This window comes from Astatotilapia calliptera, chromosome 2, assembly GCF_964374335.1.
Source record: "Astatotilapia calliptera chromosome 2, fAstCal68.1, whole genome shotgun sequence".
Taxonomy (NCBI): Eukaryota; Metazoa; Chordata; class Actinopteri; order Cichliformes; family Cichlidae; genus Astatotilapia; species Astatotilapia calliptera.
The window spans coordinates 245712-265094 of NC_137423.1; the positions used below are offsets into that span (position 1 = coordinate 245712).

At 44.6% G+C, this 19383-nt stretch overlaps 1 long non-coding RNA gene across 1 annotated transcript; it reads right to left on the reverse strand.

The window, feature by feature from the left end:
* Window positions 1-14546: 14546 nt before the first annotated feature.
* Window positions 14547-15747, reverse strand: LOC113028630 (uncharacterized). The gene is made up of 3 exons (XR_003273256.2): window positions 15695-15747; window positions 14865-15012; window positions 14547-14605 (listed from the first exon to the last, which is right to left on the reverse strand). It is a non-coding gene; the product is annotated as an uncharacterized LOC113028630 (long non-coding RNA).
* Between the last annotated feature and the right edge of the window lie 3636 nt (window positions 15748-19383).

Genomic DNA, 19383 nt, shown 5'->3' on the forward strand with positions numbered 1-19383 from the left:
GTGAAACATTTTCTTCTTTAACGGTAACAAGTGAAGGATACAAAAAAAACAACAACAGCAATAGAATAATATTAAACACAAAGTGAACCCGTCTTCCTTCATTAAATAGGTTCTTTTAGATGTTAAGGAGGAATTGACTTAACCAGGCTGGCGGAGAATGAAGACAACCGGACACCTGCGGCAGATGGGGAATCAGTGAACTTTTATTGAGACAGAGACAACCTCTCAACACAGCTCACATCAGGAGATTCCGAAGATTTGCTGTGAGGATGGGTATATATTCTCTAAAACTTACAGGAGGGGGTTGTGAGGAAAGTGCTGCATTAGCAGAAAAACAACTCCATAAAAGGAAATCGGCCTTGGGTGTTCTAGTCTCTTCGCCTGCAGATATCTTGCACCTGCAGGATGAGGCGATCGCTTCTTATCGCTCTCAAGGCCAAAGTCGTGAGCACATTTTTATTACACAGTTGCACAGTAACTTTAAAGCTGAACAATATTTAAAGCTGAATAATGTTTGATCAGATTATATTTTCTTCAAATCCCCCTTTTGACCCATCTTAAATGGGTCAACACACAAAAATAAGTCACATTCAAAGGAACACAGAGACGTGTCGAAGCCTGGCTCGAAAAACTCCTCGGGTCTTATCATTTGTCTTTATCTGTCATTGCAGATGAGGAGAAAAGAGTCCAGGCACCACCCTGCCCAGGGGTCGGCTGCAAGCAGTCTCGGTTCCAGACGAAAGCAGTAACAGCTGTCCTGCACACAAGGATACAACGAGTCAGTGCAACCAGGGTAGTGACACAAAATTAACAGTTCCTGTAACCCAGCAACCAAAAAGCATAAGTAATGATAAAAATGTGGAGAGTACAGAGTATACTATAATAATGAGAGATATAAACGTGAAAATGTGAAAGAATAAATCAACAGTAAAATAAACCCAGAACGGTAACTGCTAAGGACATTCAAAAGTGAATATGGTAAAACGTGAGGAAAGGGGTGTGGAAAAAAAACAATTTATATCCAGTGGTGGGAGTACACATTCGCTCAGGCTTAAGTCCGGAGACCCTGAGAACATCGCTTAACCCTCACAACCCGACCAGACACAGTTCAACCAGATATATCCTTCAAGAGGAAGTGGGTGAGGGAAACAATTAATAACAAGCCTAATACAAAACACCACAGAGAAACAACCATTCTAGAAGCATTTAAACAAGAGAAAGACGATAATGTTCGTCACCCTCACGATCAGAGTTTTCATCATCCGTTGGCGAGGAGGTGGGAAGTTGACTAGCCAATAAAGGCATCTGCCGGGCGAGATCCTTATCCTCAGGAGTGAGAGCTGTAACAATCAGTCTCTGGAAGAGGGATCGAATGCATGGAATACAACAGCAACCGCAGGTGACTAGGACAGCAACAAAAACTGAGATGGAAACTAGGATGGAAGCTACAAGGGCCTTATATTTGCCAAACATGTTAAGCCAAGAGTCCCACATGGCAGTATCAACGCCCGAGTGTTCCTTCATTTTAACAGTAAGAGCTGTGAGACCAGTAATAGCTTTAGTGAGGGAACCATCAGGAGCTGTGTTATTGGGGATATAGGTACAGCACTCCTGACCAAAAAGGCTGCAGACTCCGCCTCTTTCTGCGAGGAGAAAATCCGTTGCGACCCTGTTTTGGAAAGCCATTAGGGAAGTGGCAGATAACTGTGCATGCACAGCTTCAAAACCATCTCGAGTGTAATTAGCCAACAGTTGCACATTAAAGTGAATGTAGTTAATTCTGTCTACATTCGCATTTATTTCAACCATCCAAAGTATCGAGGCCCATCCTGCTTTAACCTGGTCTCGCAGTTTATATTCATCGGGGACCCCACGGGGTATACCTACAGCATCAATATAGGTTGGATTATGAGCTGAACCTGGGATTAGAGAACGCTTAGAGCGGCGTTCAGAGGAGGATGGGAGGCCAACTTCGTGTACTTCTATAGAGAGATCTACTGGAGTGACTAAAACAGGTAAAATAAGAGTTATGAGAGCGCAAAGACCTGACGCATCCCGAGGGAAACCATCATATAACTTGTTACTGCCACACCACCACCACAAATCAGCCCTAGCCGTAGGTCGGAAGTTTGGTTTCATAACCGTCATCTCAGTGCACCAAGAAGAGTTCAAGCTACCTAGTTTTACTGCATTGCCAGTCAGGTTAATACAAGTGAAATTGTTCACAGCTACATCTGAAGAAAAGAAAGGTGGTTTATTAGAGACCGAGCGTTGAGTTTTAGGAAAGTGGTTTTCCAGATATGAGCAATGACCTCGTTTTGTATTGTTCATAAGATGCAGGAGGCATGCACTATTGACTGGCGCCGGTACCACTCTTAAAGTGGGGCGGGCTCCCATACACACTATGCAGTCGGAAGCCGTCTTGTCAGCAGCTTGTTCAGCTAGTAGTAACCAGTTGTTTGTTGCTCCAGAAATACCGGTTAGAATTTGGAAGAGGTCATCTTTAGACATTTTATTTGTGTCTACAATGCGTATTCGGCCGTTTCTCCCCCCGTTTGTATATGTCACCGGAGGGCCATTAAAGGTGGGATTATCATCTTTAACTACAGAGCTTGGAGCTGCACCAACGCTAGGGCATATTTCCATTTGCCAATACAGGGCGGTGCGATCAGTCCAAGGGGCAAGTATAAATTGTTGACAGGAGGTCAAGGCCAGATCCTTTAGGGTAAAAATTAAGCCTGAAAGATCCGGTTTTTTTTGCTATTCTGAGCATATTTTGGTTTCTCCAGTGCAAAGCCTGACCCCTAGAGTGCTTGGACCAATCGAGGTCCGTTTCTGACACTAAACTGGACCACTTCCACTGATGCCAACCTCCCAGGGTTATATACCACACTGAGGAGGAGAGATGTACTGCAAGGTTAAAAAGATCCCCCCCTTGGTCTTTGGTGACGGGAGTGACTGGGAAGCTAGCGAAATCTATTTCGACTACCCAACTTTTATTGTTGGGGACACAGAGAGTAATCATTCTAGTCGTACTTGGGGTACAGGAGGTAACCGTGTCTCGTTTCTTTCTAAATGGATCGGGCGTGGGCAAAACTGGAGAGGAAGTGGTGGGCAAGACCCTAGGGGCTACATTTGTCAGATTGGGACTGTCAGAAGGGGGCGAAGCTTTTGAACTTGAAGGTGTCAGAAGTTTCGGGGGCCCTTCACAGATCAGGATTATGCCAATGGGAATGAGACCCAGGGCCAGGAAGCAAACAAAGACGCAACATCTTTGCCTGCCTGTCATTTCAGGGGGAAAGGGCCAAGACATGTTTACTTAGCTTGGATGTCTTCTAATAGAGGATGATGGGGCACAGAAAGGTGGTCCAGTTCCCCCCACCTCGCCAAGGGCGTGTTCTAGGAGTTAAAGAGCAACAAAAAGTATCAGTGACACAACTTTAAATGAGCTTTCAGCGGTTAAAACTATTGCAATGTAAAATGTAAATCTTAAAAACTCAAGCCAATATAAAAGCAAAGTCATAAAAGATGTTAAAAATAGAAAAATAAAAATGTTTAGTTCAGTATGAAGAACACCCCCTTTTGTAACCAGCCGGCTTGTAGGTTGAGTTTTGGCTCCCTCAAGTGGTTGGTGATGCTGTTGCAGCTCCTTCTGACAGGTCCTTCTGCACCTCTCTCAAGGTTCTTCCTGGTTCGGTGGCAGCAGCGCACTGTGTGTAATGAAACCAGGTGTCACCTTTCCCTTCGAGCCTGACAGCGTGGGAGGTCCGCTCTGTTATGCGGTAAGGGCCTGTCCAGCGAGGCTCAGCCCACTTTCTCTTTGTGACTTTCAGGAGGACGTAGTCCATTCCAGGTGTAGCCGCCTCTTTCAGCTCTTGCTGGTTTCTTTCAGCGACCTGTGAGGAATACTGGGCAACAAAACTGCGGAGCATGTTATAATATGTCCTCGGATCGAGGTCTGAATCAGCTTCATCCGACATTAACAGGCGAGAGGAGGGGCCAGGAAAAGGCCTGCCATGCTCCAACTCAAATGGAGTGTAACCAGAGGTTTGATTTACTGAGCATCTTATGGACATTAATGCAAGAGGCAATGCCTTAACCCAATCTAATTTGGTCTGTGCACAGATTTTAGCCAATTTAGTTTTTAGAGTTTGATTCATCCTTTCCACTTTCCCCTGGGATTGGGGGTGGTAAACTGAGCCAAACTTATGTTTCAAACCTAATGCGGCTTCAACCCTCTGCAGATCGTGGTTCCTGAAATGTGAACCATTGTCCGACCTTATGACCTCGGGAAACCCATGCTGTGGTATATAATGATTAATCAGACACTTCACCACAGTTCCACTGTTTTCACTTGCTGTCGGCCAGGCTTCTGGCCAACCTGAAAATGCATCCACAGCCACCAGCAGGTACCTGTAACTACCTACTCTGTCCACCATGTCTGTGTAATCAATGATTATTTCTTTCCCTGGGCAAAGTGGGATGGGGAAGTACCCTGCTATTGGCTTGAAGGCGGGCTTGATTCCAAATTGGTTGCACTCCTTACAGGTTTTAACCATGTATTTTGTCATGTCTTTTAGATAAGGGTGCCACCAGGCGGCTAAGTTCCTCATCATTTGTGCAGGTCCCACATGCCCCACTCCATGTGCCTCTTCCATTGCTGTCTGTCTGACCCCTGGCGGTAGAATGGGCCTTCCATCTGGGCCACGCCAAACATCTGTGTTTGTGGCCCCTCTTGTTACCCATAATGATTTTTCCTGGGGGCTGGCTTTGTCCTGTAACTCTCTGATTGTGGCTAGGCCTAGTTGTATGGGTGGTCTTTCTGGAGGGGGTGTGGCTTCTGGGTCCATTACCATAATCAGGGAGGGTAAGTAGCCAGCTGTCTGCTTAGCTACTAAGTCGGCCTGTTTGTTACCTAATGCCACTAAGTCCAATCCGGCACTGTGTCCTTTGCATTTTACCACTGCCACCTTAACAGGTAACAACAGTGCTTCCGCTAATTCCCTCATTTCTATCTCATGTTTAATAGGCTTTCCGCTGGCTGTCAAAAAACCAGCTCTTAGCCACTGCTTGAGCTCCACATGCACTGCTCCCACAGCATAAGCTGAATCACTGTATATATTCACTTTCTGTCCCTTTCCCATCCTTAAGGCTTCAATCACCGCTCTCAGTTCAGCTCTCTGTGCAGACTGTTGTCCTGTCAACTGCTCTGCTTTCACTGTTTTCCATCTCATGTCTGTCTGTTCCACTATTGCCCATGCAGCCTTCAACATTCCACTTTCAGTTCTGAAACAACATCCATCTGTGAACCAATCTTTTTCTGCATCCATTAGAGGTTCTGCCTGCAAATCTGGCCTGATTTTCTCCTGTACCTGCACAACCTCTTCACACATATGTGGTTCCCCTGATCCCATGTGATCAGCCATGTTTATGCCTTCATGTGAGTAGGTGATGTGTGGTGCTTCCAAAATGGTACTGAGGCGTCTCTGCCTGAGTGAAGTGAGTGTGAAGGCCTGTGAGGAGACGTAGGCCACCACACTGTGTGATGTCAAAATTTTTAGTGGGTGGTTCATCACTATGTGTGCTGTTTTCTGAATGATTTTTGCAAGTCCAGAAACGTGTTGTGTGCACGGTGGGTGGCGTTTTTCAGTGTTGTCAAGCATTACGCTTACATATGTCAACACTTTTCTCTCTCCCCCTTTTTTCTGGAACAGGATACCATTGATATGGGTTCCAGTTCCAGAAACATCAAGATGAAAAGGCAAAGCATAATCTGGCACAGCAAGGTCAGAGGCGACAGAAAGCTGTTGTTTTAACTTTATAAACGCCTGTTCTGTTTCTGTAGTCCATGAGAGGGGAGCAGAGAGGTTTCTCATACCTTGTTCATTTACCAAAACGCGCAAAGGGGAAGTAAGGCCAACATAGTCTGGGACATAGGTCCTGCTGTAACCAGTCAGGCCCAAAAATGACAACATGTCTTTTACAGTTAGAGGTTTTGGATGGTGCAAAATGGAGTTCCTGTGTTCTGGGGACAAGGAAATACCGGACTGTGAGACCATGCGGCCTAGGAAAGAAACCTGTTTTCTTGCAATCTGTAGTTTGTTTTTGCTCACTTTAAAACCTGTGTTGGCCAGGTGGTGAAGTACCACTCTGGTGGCCTCCAAACAGATGTCAGCCGTGGGGGCAGACAGCAAAAGGTCATCCACATATTGTATTAACATACAGTCAGATGGTAGTGGGCTGGTTTGTAAAAGTTCTTTCAAACACTGATTAAACAGTCCTGGGGAGAGGGCAAATCCCTGTGGTAAGCGAGTGTAACGCCATTGTCGGCCTCTAAATGTAAATGAGAAGATGTCACGCAGTGACTCACGAAGTGGGAGGCAGAAAAAGGCATTAGCCAAGTCAATGCAGGTGAACCAGGCATGAGATGGTGGGAGGTTGGTCAAGGCAACATAAGGATTAGGCACAGGCAAAGTAGGAGTGCCAAGTAAGGCATTAATCCTTCTCAAATCATGTGCCATTCTGAACTTCCCCGTGCCTTTTTTCTCAACGGGTAGGATGGGCGTGTTCCACTTAGAGCAGGAGGGCTCCAAGACACCGGCAGTGACCAAACCAGAAATTGTTTCTGCAATCCCAGCCTCAGCCTCCGGTCTGTGTGGGTACTGAGGCTGCCACAAAGGGGTAGCAGATGACAGTTGAAAAGAGACTGGCTCCACATCAACTAAACCTACATCTGTGGGTCCAAGGGACCACAAACAATCAGGAAGAGAGTCGAGTAAAGGCGCAGCATCACAGTGGTCTGTGTGTTCTCTTCCATGTGACCCGCTGACCACTCCATGTTGCAGTGTTGAGGAATTAAAGCAATCATTTAAAATTTGGTATGTCTTGGTAGATGGAGAAAACAAAACCTGTGGGAGTTTTGTAGGTGTCCAGTCAGTGGCCGCAAGGGAACGTTTAACCATTCCACCCAGCTCCTTAGCCTGGTGTCCAGGATGTAAGGCCAGTGACACATGGGGAGCTGCCTCATCAGACATCATGTACCACTGTAATTGATCTGTTGTAAAAGTAACCGCTGCTGCCACTCCCTCCGGTGCCGCAAAAATGCACGACATGTTCAGAGACCAAGCCCGCCCCTCACACTGCTTTTGGAACATGTGCTGGTACCAGGTGGTGTCATGCCTGTCATAAAACAGTGTAACATGAGGTGGGTCAGGGGGAGGGACATAAGGATGTAGGAGTGAGAGCCACGGCCGCCATTGCTGAAAAGCAGTCCAAACTCCTGGTTCGGCAGGTGTTTCAACTTCCAATAATGCCCAGTAGATGTCAGCAGAGTCCGCCAAACAGGAGGAGGGTTGCAGCAGAAACTGACCACCTCCCTCTGGCCCATCAGAGCAGGGAAGTACAACCCCAGTAGGGAGAGTCACAGTTAGGCCTTGTGAAGAGCAGAGTATTGTGGCTCCTAATTTAATCAACAAGTCTCTTCCCAGTAAATTCACAGGCGCCTGTTTTGAACAAACATAGCTGTGTAACAAGGTCTGATCTCCAACCGTTGTGGGGAGGGGCACGGTGTAAGGCAGAGTTTTAGGTTCCCCAGATATGCCCACCACTGTAATCACTCTGTCAGTAAGTCTTTCACGAGCAACATCCTTAATGGTGGAGTACGTAGCTCCAGTGTCCACTAAAAAGCTGCTTCTTCTTCTATCTACAGTTATGGACAGCATAGGGTCCGCCGTTGTCCCTTCACCGTCCTGGGCAGTCTGTGGGGTGTCCTATAGCTGGGGACCACCCTCGTAGTACTCCCACCCCATCACAGGCATCTGTGGGGCCGGGGGCACTCCAACTACAGCACCACGAGGTCCACCTCTGTGGCCAGGATGCTGATAGGGCCCACCACGGGCTCCCCTGCCTCTTCCAGCAGCCGGGTTCAAAGGGCACGCTTTAGCCCAGTGTCCAGGTTGTCCACACCGGAAACAAACATACATCTGGCCTCCCCTACCACCTCCCATCTGACCCCTTCCCCTGAAACCACCTCTGTTTCCTCCAAATGGGGAACCTCTCTGCCCATAAGGGGCCGGGGAGTGATAAGCACCATACTGGGGGGGCTGTGGATCAGTTGGCCATGGGTTCGGATACAAATCAGGGGCAACTGGACCAGGAGGGGGAGCCGCAGCGGCCACAAGCTGCTTTTTAGGCTTGTCACCTTTTCCACCCAGGTCGTTTTTAGCTTTCTGCAGCTGAACCTTCAACAGTTGCAACTGTAAATCTTCGACGCTCTCCGCTTTATCATCAGACTTAATCTGCACTTTGTTAAGATTAAAAATCAAATGTTTCTTCCAGATTGCAAAGTCACAGTCCTGCAAATCAGGATTATCCTCCATTTTCTGGCTTACTGACTCCGGAATGCCCCTCAGCACCGCCCTTCTAAACCACATGCTCTGTGAACAAGTCCTACTGGGGTGATGACCTGTATGGTTCACCCAGTCTTCAACAGCCTGATTTAGATAATGGGTGGGATTTTGCTTTCCCTCCCATTTAAATTTCTGTAAGGTGCCTTGATTTTTGGGTGGGAATTGTTTGCGCAGGGCCGGTCCAATAAACCTCAAGGCCTGCATTAGTGGCACCTCGTTCTCATGCATGGTAGTACCCGCATTTTGTTCCAGGTCCGCTGCCTGAGATCGGGATGTGCACCTAGTTATAATAGCTCTAAAATCTCCCAGTGCGAGGTCCTGTCCAGCTGTGTATTTATCCAAACCAGCCAACCAGGCATTCCCTCCCTCCGTTATGTCAGGGAGTTTGTCCACTAGGGCCTGGACATCTCCGAATGAATAAGGTTGATACACTGGTCTACGTTGCGCTTTAGTCTGGACCAGGGGAAATATGCCTGGAGGCTGAGGCACAGGGCCCTTAGATCTAGTCTGATATCCTAAACTGGGAGGGGTAGAGGGGGGTGTATTGTTAAGGTCACTGAGTTCATCATCAGTATCCTCAGTTTCTTCCCCGCCTGGTGGGGTAGCAGTGTCAGCAAAAACGTGGGCTAAACTCATCTGTGTTTCCGGATCCTGACGGCCCACCAAAGACATGGTAACTGTGACATTTGGTGAAGTGCCAGGCTCAGTTTTTGCAGTAGCGGTCAGATCTCCTTTAACAGCGACAGGAGTGCTGGCAAAGGGGTTGGACCGGGAAAGAGGGGCTGACGCAACACGATTATTCACCTGGACCACTGACCTATGTTCATTTAAGCAGCGGCGTAATGCTGCTTCTTGATCAGTTAATTGTTGTTCAGTGGGTTCCTGTCTGTTCATTCGAACCGCAAATGGTGCGCTCGCAGGGGGGTCAGTTAGGCCCTCAGATCCGGTTCCAAAACAATGGGACATAGAAGAGGGGGCTCTACTACTAGCTGAGGATGTCGCCGACAGAGAGGAGCTTCCTGGGCAAAAATGCTTGGTATCTATGGGAGTTGGAGCTACGGGCGGTTCTTCTCCAATAGTCATTATTCCACCAGAGATATTAAGTACCGGATATATGCCTGCTGAGGGAGGAGTTGAGGCAGAATAGGGAGGTGGCTGAGACCTATTTTTCTTCATGTGTGGTTTTGCAGTTTCCCATAAACACACCCAGTGATTAAATTTAGCTTTGCGGCCTGCGTGCTTATCTGCTTCCTTTCTGTGTCTCACCCCGCTCATCACACCTGCACCTGCTGCTGCTGAGTTGGCTTCTTCCTCTTTCTCTTTTGCCTGCATAGCCTTATTCTGCCAAATTATTCCCCAGTTACCACTACTCCCCTCGTCCTTTCCCTTTTCTTTCATTAACCTTTCAGCTGTTTTCCTCAATGACTCTTTCTGCTTTTTTGCTTCTTTAGGCTGGTGTGTGGAGTTGATGACTGTCTCAACACATGTTAATTGTTCTCCCAATGTGCTAAGAATAACACCGGGACCCCAACCATCATCATTAGTTTCTCGATCTAATTCTCCATCCATTTTACTGTCAATGGAGGAGTGTTCTTTTATTGATTTTAAAGGAGAATTTGGGCCAGCTGGGTTTCTGCCTCTGTTAGGCACTAACAGCTGGGGCGCTGCTTTAAAGGTGAGTCAGCACTGAAATATCCCTTCAGGTGTTACCAAGCTTCTACCAAACCGGAGTCTGGCGGGTAACCTTGCCTAGAGCTTCCTGATAGGGGTGCTAGTTGGTTGTCACCTTGTTCACACGTCTCATTCACACTTCATACATTACCTGCAGTCACTCATTACCCTCCTTATGTATGTAATAAATGTGTAAAAAAAAAATTCTATGTGTGGTGTATTATTTTAACCAAAAGAGGAACCTAGTTCCTTTAATTGTGTAATCTGTGAACAACGGAGAACCAAACTGTCCTGCCCAGTGTTCCACAGCAAGCATTCAGCGTGTATTTATGTGTGTCCAATATCAAACAGAACATCAAAACATTTAAAACACTAAAATCATCGGGGTTTTAAGAAGAGATCCGTTTTCTCCTATTGATCAAAGGGACCCCTCCTTTGGACTCCAACCAGTACTTCTCCTTTTTAAGTTTTAGAGGATCTTTTCTAATAAAGTCCTCTGGGCCTTCCTAACCCTTCTGTAGTTTAGAGAATATTACTAAAAAATATTCTCAAGGCCTTTAACCTTTTAATTTGTTTAGAAAGGCGTTACTAATAAACCCTTTCAAGGTCCCAGACCTGCACTGAGGTATGTATCCGACACCGGAGAGCAACCCGTCGGCTGCAACCGTGGTCAGACCTCAGTTCACTCTTATCTTTATTCACTTATTCACTTATTTCTTATTCACTTATCTCTTATTCACTTATTTCTTATTCACTTGTCTGATTCTCAACAAGCCTTAAGTAAGCCAGACAATTTTGGTTATGAATTACTAGGAGTTTGGACACTAAGTATTTTTATAATGTTCAATATAGCAGAAATAAAAGGTCTGCTTACCTTGTTTTTGTGTGCACACAGCTTTTGTCCAAACTCCGTTCACTCAGACCACGGCCGAAGTCCTCCCATCCGTTCCAGTTGACCTGGAGCGGATCCTGTTCGTGACGCCAATTGAAGGATACAAAAAAAACAACAACAGCAATAGAATAATATTAAACACAAAGTGAACCCGTCTTCCTTCATTAAATAGGTTCTTTTAGATGTTAAGGAGGAATTGACTTAACCAGGCTGGCGGAGAATGAAGACAACCGGACACCTGCGGCAGATGGGGAATCAGTGAACTTTTATTGAGACAGAGACAACCTCTCAACACAGCTCACATCAGGAGATTCCGAAGATTTGCTGTGAGGATGGGTATATATTCTCTAAAACTTACAGGAGGGGGTTGTGAGGAAAGTGCTGCATTAGCAGAAAAACAACTCCATAAAAGGAAATCGGCCTTGGGTGTTCTAGTCTCTTCGCCTGCAGATATCTTGCACCTGCAGGATGAGGCGATCGCTTCTTATCGCTCTCAAGGCCAAAGTCGTGAGCACATTTTTATTACACAGTTGCACAGTAACTTTAAAGCTGAACAATATTTAAAGCTGAATAATGTTTGATCAGATTATATTTTCTTCACAAGGTATTGTTATTGTTGATTTTACGGTTAAAAACAGTGCTAGGGTCAATATTTTACCGTAGAAGAAAATGTTTTAACTTGAAGAAAAAATGTTTTTCCCTAGAATTAACATGAAAATAACATATAAAATAAAGTTTGTGCCAGAAAACAAAATTTTTTCCCTGTAAAATTAACTATCAAAAAATAAAAAAATACAATTTTATTCTGTAACCGTTTTTAGACTAGAGTGCTCTTAAGTGTTCTACTCTGTAAGCTTAATACACAAATCATGATTTTATTCAAATTACTAAATGTAACACAAAAATGTCCACCTTAAATTTCCAAAAAAAGTATTTTATTTAACATCTTTGATGTTTTGAACATCAAACATTTACATTTGTACTCAACAAATCACGAATAGTTACTAGTTATCTCCATGACAGTAACAGTGAGGAATCACAGAATTCTTACAAGTTCTGTTCAAACTGTGCAAAACCAGTGCTGTAAGTTGAGCACACATTATACTTCACATTACCTTTAGCAGACAATTCAGACACCTTTAAGTGTTTTGGTGCTGTTCTCACTACATAAATGTCAGTACACGTAGAATCTTGACTTTTCAAATTACCCAAATACAAATATAGAGAATTAAACATTTTTTCTATAATTGAAAGAAAATCTGAATTGAAGAAATTACAGGAACATGTTTACACCCACATATTTTGCACACAGAACTGAGCAGTAAACCTGAAAATGTACATCTTAAAACTGCATCAGGTACAAACAAAAACTTTACACTTGTTTTGAGAACTTCAACTGCAATTTTTTTGGGTAACTACAAAATGCCAGCAATGTACATGCAGCATACTTTTACACTATTGGAATACAAATATCTTTAAAACTGGGAAAATTAAAATCCAAGAAACAAAATCGCAGGTTTACCACATTTTTACCAGATAAATTTTTCAGATATAAAACAGTGAATCAAAAGTAGACCATGTACTTTTACAAATTGTGTCTAGTAAAACTTCACATTGTTAAACTTCCCACTCACAATCAGAAATGTAACAATTGTTTCAAAAACAGAACATCTGTGGAGTATGTAACATAGTATACCTTTATCACTTTGTCTCAAACAAGAGGGGTAGGACTAGATCCACTCATGGTCAGCAATGTCTGAGATGAGAGTGAGGACTCTGGGATTGACTGAGAACACTTTTTTCTTCTTGGATTCAACCTTGGTGCCTCTCTCAGGATTTATGGAAAAGAGACACCTTCATGAAAAAAGGGCGAGAGAGATTGAGGAAATTAACAACCTGAGGTGGGATATCAAATGGCCAAGTTTGAAAAGCACAAAAATAAATCCATAATAAAATAAATTTTACCGTTGAAGGAATTCCAGTGTTGATCGTAGTTCTACAGGGTAGTGTATGTTAAAGCAGTAGTAACTGCCAAACATTAGGCAGATAGCAGAGGTGAAGGTTCAGAGCGTTCTCACTCCCGAGGCGTAACATGTCGACGTTTTGTCTCGTCCCGCGGCGTTCCTGAGGAACGTGAAAGGAGACCTTCGGCGTTCTTAGGGTACGCGGCGGGTTATGGCTGGAATCCAGTGCAATGACGCTCCCGCGGTAATAGACGTTCCAGCCCTGTATTCCAGCCCTAAACCTAACCTTATCCCTAGCCCTGACCATAACCTTATTCCTGACCTTAACCAGGACTTTAATGTAGTAAGTAGTAGTAGTATTTATTTATTGTCATTGTCAAGAACAATGAAATTGCGTTTGGGGCTTCCATACAACCCCAAAAAAGAAGAAAATAATAAATACCCCTTAAAACCCAAGTGTACATATTTAACCCAGTGTGACTCCAATGCAATAAGACAATCCTTAGCAATAATGTTCGTAGAAATTCAGACAAAGACCTGAGAAACATGACAAAATACAACAATGCACCCATTCAATATTATTGTACTGTGAGATATGATATCAGATATGATAGTTATCTATTTAAGAAAGAGGGGGGGGGGGGCAGGAGGGGGAAGAGAATAAAGATATGATGCACCAATGCAGACCAGTTCATTGCTATTAAGAAGTTGGATATGGTTATTGTCCGTGAGAGGGGGGCAGAGAGTTCAGGAGCCTCACAGCCTGTGGATACAGGCTGTTGGCCAGTCTGGATGTTCTGGCCTGTATAGACCTGTACCTTCTCCCTGAGGGCAGCATATGGAAAAGGTGGCGCGCAGGGTGATGTTGGTCCCGCAGGATACTGTGCACCCTCCTCAGACAGCGAGTGGGGAAGATATTACTGATCTCTGGCAGGCTTGTTCCAATAATTCTGCCAGCTTCTTTCACCACCCGCTGGAGTGCTTGCTGATCGGCCTTGGTGCAGCTGGGGAACCACACTAGAAATCCATACGTCAGAACGCTGCTGATGGCACAGTTGTAGAAGTTCAACATCAGAGATCTGGGAATGTGTGCGCTCCGCAGTCTCCTCAGGTAGTAGAGGCGCTGTTGGGCCTTCCGTGCAACTGAGGTGATATGGTTGCCCCAGGACAGGTCCTCGGTCACAGTTACCCCCAAGAATTTAAAACTGCTCACCCTCTCCACCGCCTCACTGCCAATGAAGAGAGGCAGATGGTTGTTATGACCCCTCTTCCGGAAATCTACAATGATCTCCTTGGTCTTTTTGGTGTTTAAGACCAAGTTATTGTCGTGGCACCATGACTCTAGTTGTTGCACCTCTGTCCTATAGTTTGTCTCATCATTGTTGGATATATGTTAAATGATGTTAAATAGCGTGTTTCTAAGCGATTTGAAGAAAAAGAGCGAACATGTGTAGATTCAGTCCAGAGGGTTCTCATATTTCCTCTGTTTTCCGAGGTCGTCATTTAGGAACGTGGTGGGTAGCCGAAAACATAATATGGTGACGATTTGTCACCTAGCGTAAAATGTTACGCTTTGGGAGTGAGAACGGGTTGGAAGGTTGTGATGCGGTCGTTGACAGTCTTCTTGTCAATGCTCAACATGAATGTTTCAGCAGCGAAGCAGGAGGAACCTGAGAATTAACACAACAACAACAACAAATTAAAAACTTTAATAACAAGAGCTTTAATGTCAGTCATATATACAAATGCAGAGATACTTGTTACATGGATCATAGGATGAGTTTTGTTACTAGTTGAACTTATATGGTTGTGTTATCCAGTGTATTAGTGAGGAAGCAACAGAACATGAAACTAAACAAGCCAAGAGTACAAAGAATGTGGCAGTTACAACAGAAAAAAAAAAAGTTGAATTTTGCTCTTTCAGCTTACCGCAAACAATGATGAAGGGTGTTAGTGGGATGTTGAGTAGAGAGAAGTACACAGCCAAAACCTTGTGCTTCTTTTTGGCAGAACCAAGTGGGTTCACTACTTCAAATGCATCCTGGTATAGAACCAGCTTGAGGCAATGTGGATTTTCCTGAAAAAATTTGTTTGACACAAACACGTTACCATCACAACAGTCCCTGAGAATATCTGGTCTTGAAACATTATTAGGATTCACTGATATGAGACCTTGCCAAAAACTTGATTCCAGCATACCCTTCAAAATATTTAGCGGAGGAACATAATAGGAAAATCTCTCCATCCTGTTCTCATCCCTGCCCAAAAACACTTTTCTGGGTTCAACATACTTGAACACATCTTTAAAGCACTGAACTCTTGAATAAGCAGTTCTCATGGGCCCTGTGTGACAAGCTGAGAACAAGTCAGATTGTTTTACTGTGTCACAGATTTTTATGTCTTCATCTGAAACTGACATATCTTTTAGAAGTGACCTTAGTGTATTCAATGTATACATCTGTCCCAATTCATGTATATTTTGTATTTCTTCAACAATGGTTTGAATGGTAGATGCTGGCAGAAGATGCTGTCCCTGTAGTTTAATGTAAAACATACATACATTTCTGAGATACAGGTCACTGAAATTAGACCCATCCATACCAGGGTCTTCTATATCTGATACACTGGCACCTTCCTGTATGGTGGCACTTGTAGATGGACTCTCTGAGTATCTTTGTTTAAACCACAAATCACATTTTCCTAACGTTTGTGTTTTCTAGACATATGGGAGGTAAATGTAGATTTTACAGAGAACTCACTTTGGCATCCTCTCACTGGACAAGTTACATGCCGTCCCTCTTCTATGTGTTCCTGTAAGTGAGCAATCAAAGCTTTAGTTCCCTCACACTGGCATTCACAAAGTGAGACAGTGCAATTCAAACCCATTAAGGTAGCATTCTGAGAAACAGTTGCGGTACCTGTGTGGTGGCGGTATAAGTGAGACTTTAAAGCAGCATATCCAGAAAACACCTGCTTACAACTTACTTCAACACATTTAAAAATACACCGGGGTTCATTACAATGCAGTCTGCAATGCAAAACATAAGCTTTCACGGACTGAACCGATTCTCCACATATGCTGCAAAAATACATAATCAATATGACACAGCTGCGAGGCTAGCTAACTTAAAGCTTCAGCCGGATGTCAAACAAGGCGGGAAAATCCAGGCCGCATTTAGACAAAGCATTCAAATGTAGCTATACTAATTAGACGGTTTCCATTAATATATCCGTCTCAAAACGCGCACTGCTGGTTTTGCAAGGCTCTTTTCAGCCTGATGTAGCTAATGCTAGAAACGAGCTAAAGCTAACGTAAATTTATCATTTGCGCCTTCACTGCCTGCAACACAATGCTGTCGATAAATAAACCAAGTTGGATTATTTTCTTACCGTAGTGACTGAAGACGAGCTGTGGCAGACGTTAAATTTTAAAAAATGAGAAACAAGTCCACGAAAATGAAGATAGCGTGCTGCCGTAGTCCAAAGCAAAACTTGTGTGGAGCTGTACAGACGTTATCTGCGGTGGAGCCTGATGCAGTGCGCTGATTGGCCCGTTTGAAATCAGGCGCCTTGATGTGAAACGGTGCTCTAAACGTCAGGGGAAAACGCCTAGTTTTGGGAGGAGGTGCTTTTAAAATCTTTTTTCTTCATATGATAATTAACTATGAATAAATAGAACAGACAACAGATTATTGTTTTAACACTTTTGGGATTATATGAATTCACTCAATAATATAGTATGTCTATCATTAGCTGTAGGTCTCTCAAGTTGTTGTTAGCTTTTACATTTTAAACTCATGGTTTATTGAGTTCAACAGAATGTAGATTTAACAGCTACATCCCATATTCTTTACAAAAACTACATCCAAAAATTGCCCTAATACATTTCTAGCATAAAGATCTTGGGACATATGTACCTGTTATATGAATATGCTGTATTAAATGTGCTATGAATCAAGAATGGATTTAATGTAAAGTGCTTTGGGCTTCGTGAAAACCGCTATCTAATCCATTATTATTATTATGTGAAATTAATGCAAAAATCACAAAGTCATATTACAGCATGTATCCATTACCAGCACAACCATGCTTACATTCAGCAATTAAAACCTGTATTTTTTTCAATAAATAAATGTAAAAAAAATTGTGTTTGCCTGTTCTAAACTTTATTGGAATCTTCCGTTAAAAAAACTATGCAAGAGTGATTTACAGTAGGTTTATGTATTTTTTTCAGAGAAAAAATGTACATATTACAGTTTTTCTACATTTCTTTATTTACGGCAATTTCACATCAAATCAACAGTTTTAAACTGTTTTATAGTTAACAGGTTTTTCCTGTCGTGTTTTTACTGTCTTTCACTGTTAAATATACGGATCTTTTTAAGATAAGATAAGATAAGATAGAACTTTATTAATCCCTCGGGTGGGTTCCTCTGGGAAATTCGACTTCCAAAAAGCACAGCAACGACCGAAGTTACAGTTACAGAATTGTTATATACACACACACACACACACACACACACACACACACAAATATATAAATACAGAGACAAATATAAATAAAATATACAAAGGGGATAAATAGAATAAATAGGAATAAATACAAGTGAATTGCACATTTCAAGTATTGATTCTATTGCACTGTTGACTATTTACAAAAAGTATTGCACAAGGTATTGTACAGTGAGGTGAAGAGGCACTACAGCTTAGTTGTTCCCCCCTCCTTTGTCCTCCTGTTTCCCCTCCCTCTCCCCTCCAGAGAGGAGTTAAACAGTTTGATGGCGTGTGGGACAAAGGAGTTTTTAAGTCTGTTAGTTCTTGTCTTGTCTTATCTTGTCTTTTTTACAGTGTACTAAAGATAACAAAGGTGTTGAGCTATAGCTGTCATGGTGAAATGGAAGTAAAGGACTCAGGTGCGAGACTTCTTGCAGAGTGACAGTGAATTTATTCACAGTGAAAAGGTGAGTCAATAGTTCGAGTCTGTAATCCAGAAAGAGCAGCGCAGTAATTATCCAAAACCGCTCCTATGACTTCTCCCCTCAGTGACAGTGCTGTAATAATCCAAAACCGCTCCTTGTGCCGGCTCCTCCTCCGATCTCTGAATCCTGGGGGCAGATGAGAAAAACACACGCACGGTAACTCAACCGTTCTCTCTTTCACAAGCTGAGTATACTAGCCACGATTACGCTACCCGGTTTAGTTCAACGTTCCAGCGTTGGTTGTGACTCGACTGCACCGTTAAATAGGGCTGCTTCAGATCAGTTGTAGCCGGCGAAATAATTACGTACAGGTGCGACGCTTCCAGCTCCGGACCCTCCCCTCCGGTCAGCTGCCGTGCCGTGCCACGGCTTCCAGAGGTACATGTCTCCGCAGCAAAACACATGCACAAGATGGAGAGGAGAACACGACGCAGTACACACAAACACCCCCAAAAAATGGCAAGGTAATCGGTGAGGACCACCTAGCCGTGACAGTACCCCCCCACTAACGGGAGCCTCCCGGCGACCGACCAAACTTGTCAGGGTGCCGGCGGCGGAACTCTCTCACCATGGCGTCATCGAGAATCGCAGACCGCGGCACCCAGGAACGTTCTTCCGGACCATACCCGGCCCAATCCACCAAGAACTGAAAGCCCCTAACGCGGCGCCGGGCATCCATAATGCGGGTGATGGAATACGCCGGGGCGCCGTCGATAACCTGGGCGGGCGGCGGGGGCCCGGAGGGCGGGCACAAAGGGCTGGTCCGGACCGGTCTCACCTGGGAAACATGAAACACATTATGAATCCTCATGGCACGAGGAAGGGCCAAGCGAACAGTCACTGGGTTCAGAACAGCCTGGATCGAAAAGGGCCCAATGAAACGCGGGGCCAACTTCCTGGATTCAGTCCGCAAAGGAACATACCTGGAAGAGAGCCACACCTGCTGCCCAACACAATAGGCAGGGGCAGGGGTGCGGCGACGATCAGCCAGCCTCTTATTCTGTTCCGCCGTCCTCAACAGAGCCGCCCGAGTGGCGCGCCACGCTCGCCTGCAGCGTCTCATATGATGCTGAACGGAGGGGACGGCCAGCTCGCCTTCAGTGATGGTGAGTAGAGGCGGCTGGTACCCCAGTGACGCCTCAAACGGAGACACACCAGTGGCCACTGACGTGCTGGAATTGTGAGCGTACTCGACCCAAGCTAATTGGCCACTCCAGGTGGATTGATTCGAGGAAACCACACAGCGCAACATAGACTCCAACTCCTGATTCGCCCGCTCCGCCTGACCATTCGTCTGAGGATGAAAACCTGAAGACAAACTCACTCTGGCCCCCAGTTCCGAACAAAACGCCCTCCACACCCGAGAAGTAAACTGGGGACCCCGATCAGAAACAATGTCCCGTGGCAGTCCATGTAATCAAAAAACATGATCAGTGAGGAGCCGAGCAGTCTCCAAGGCCGTCGGGAGC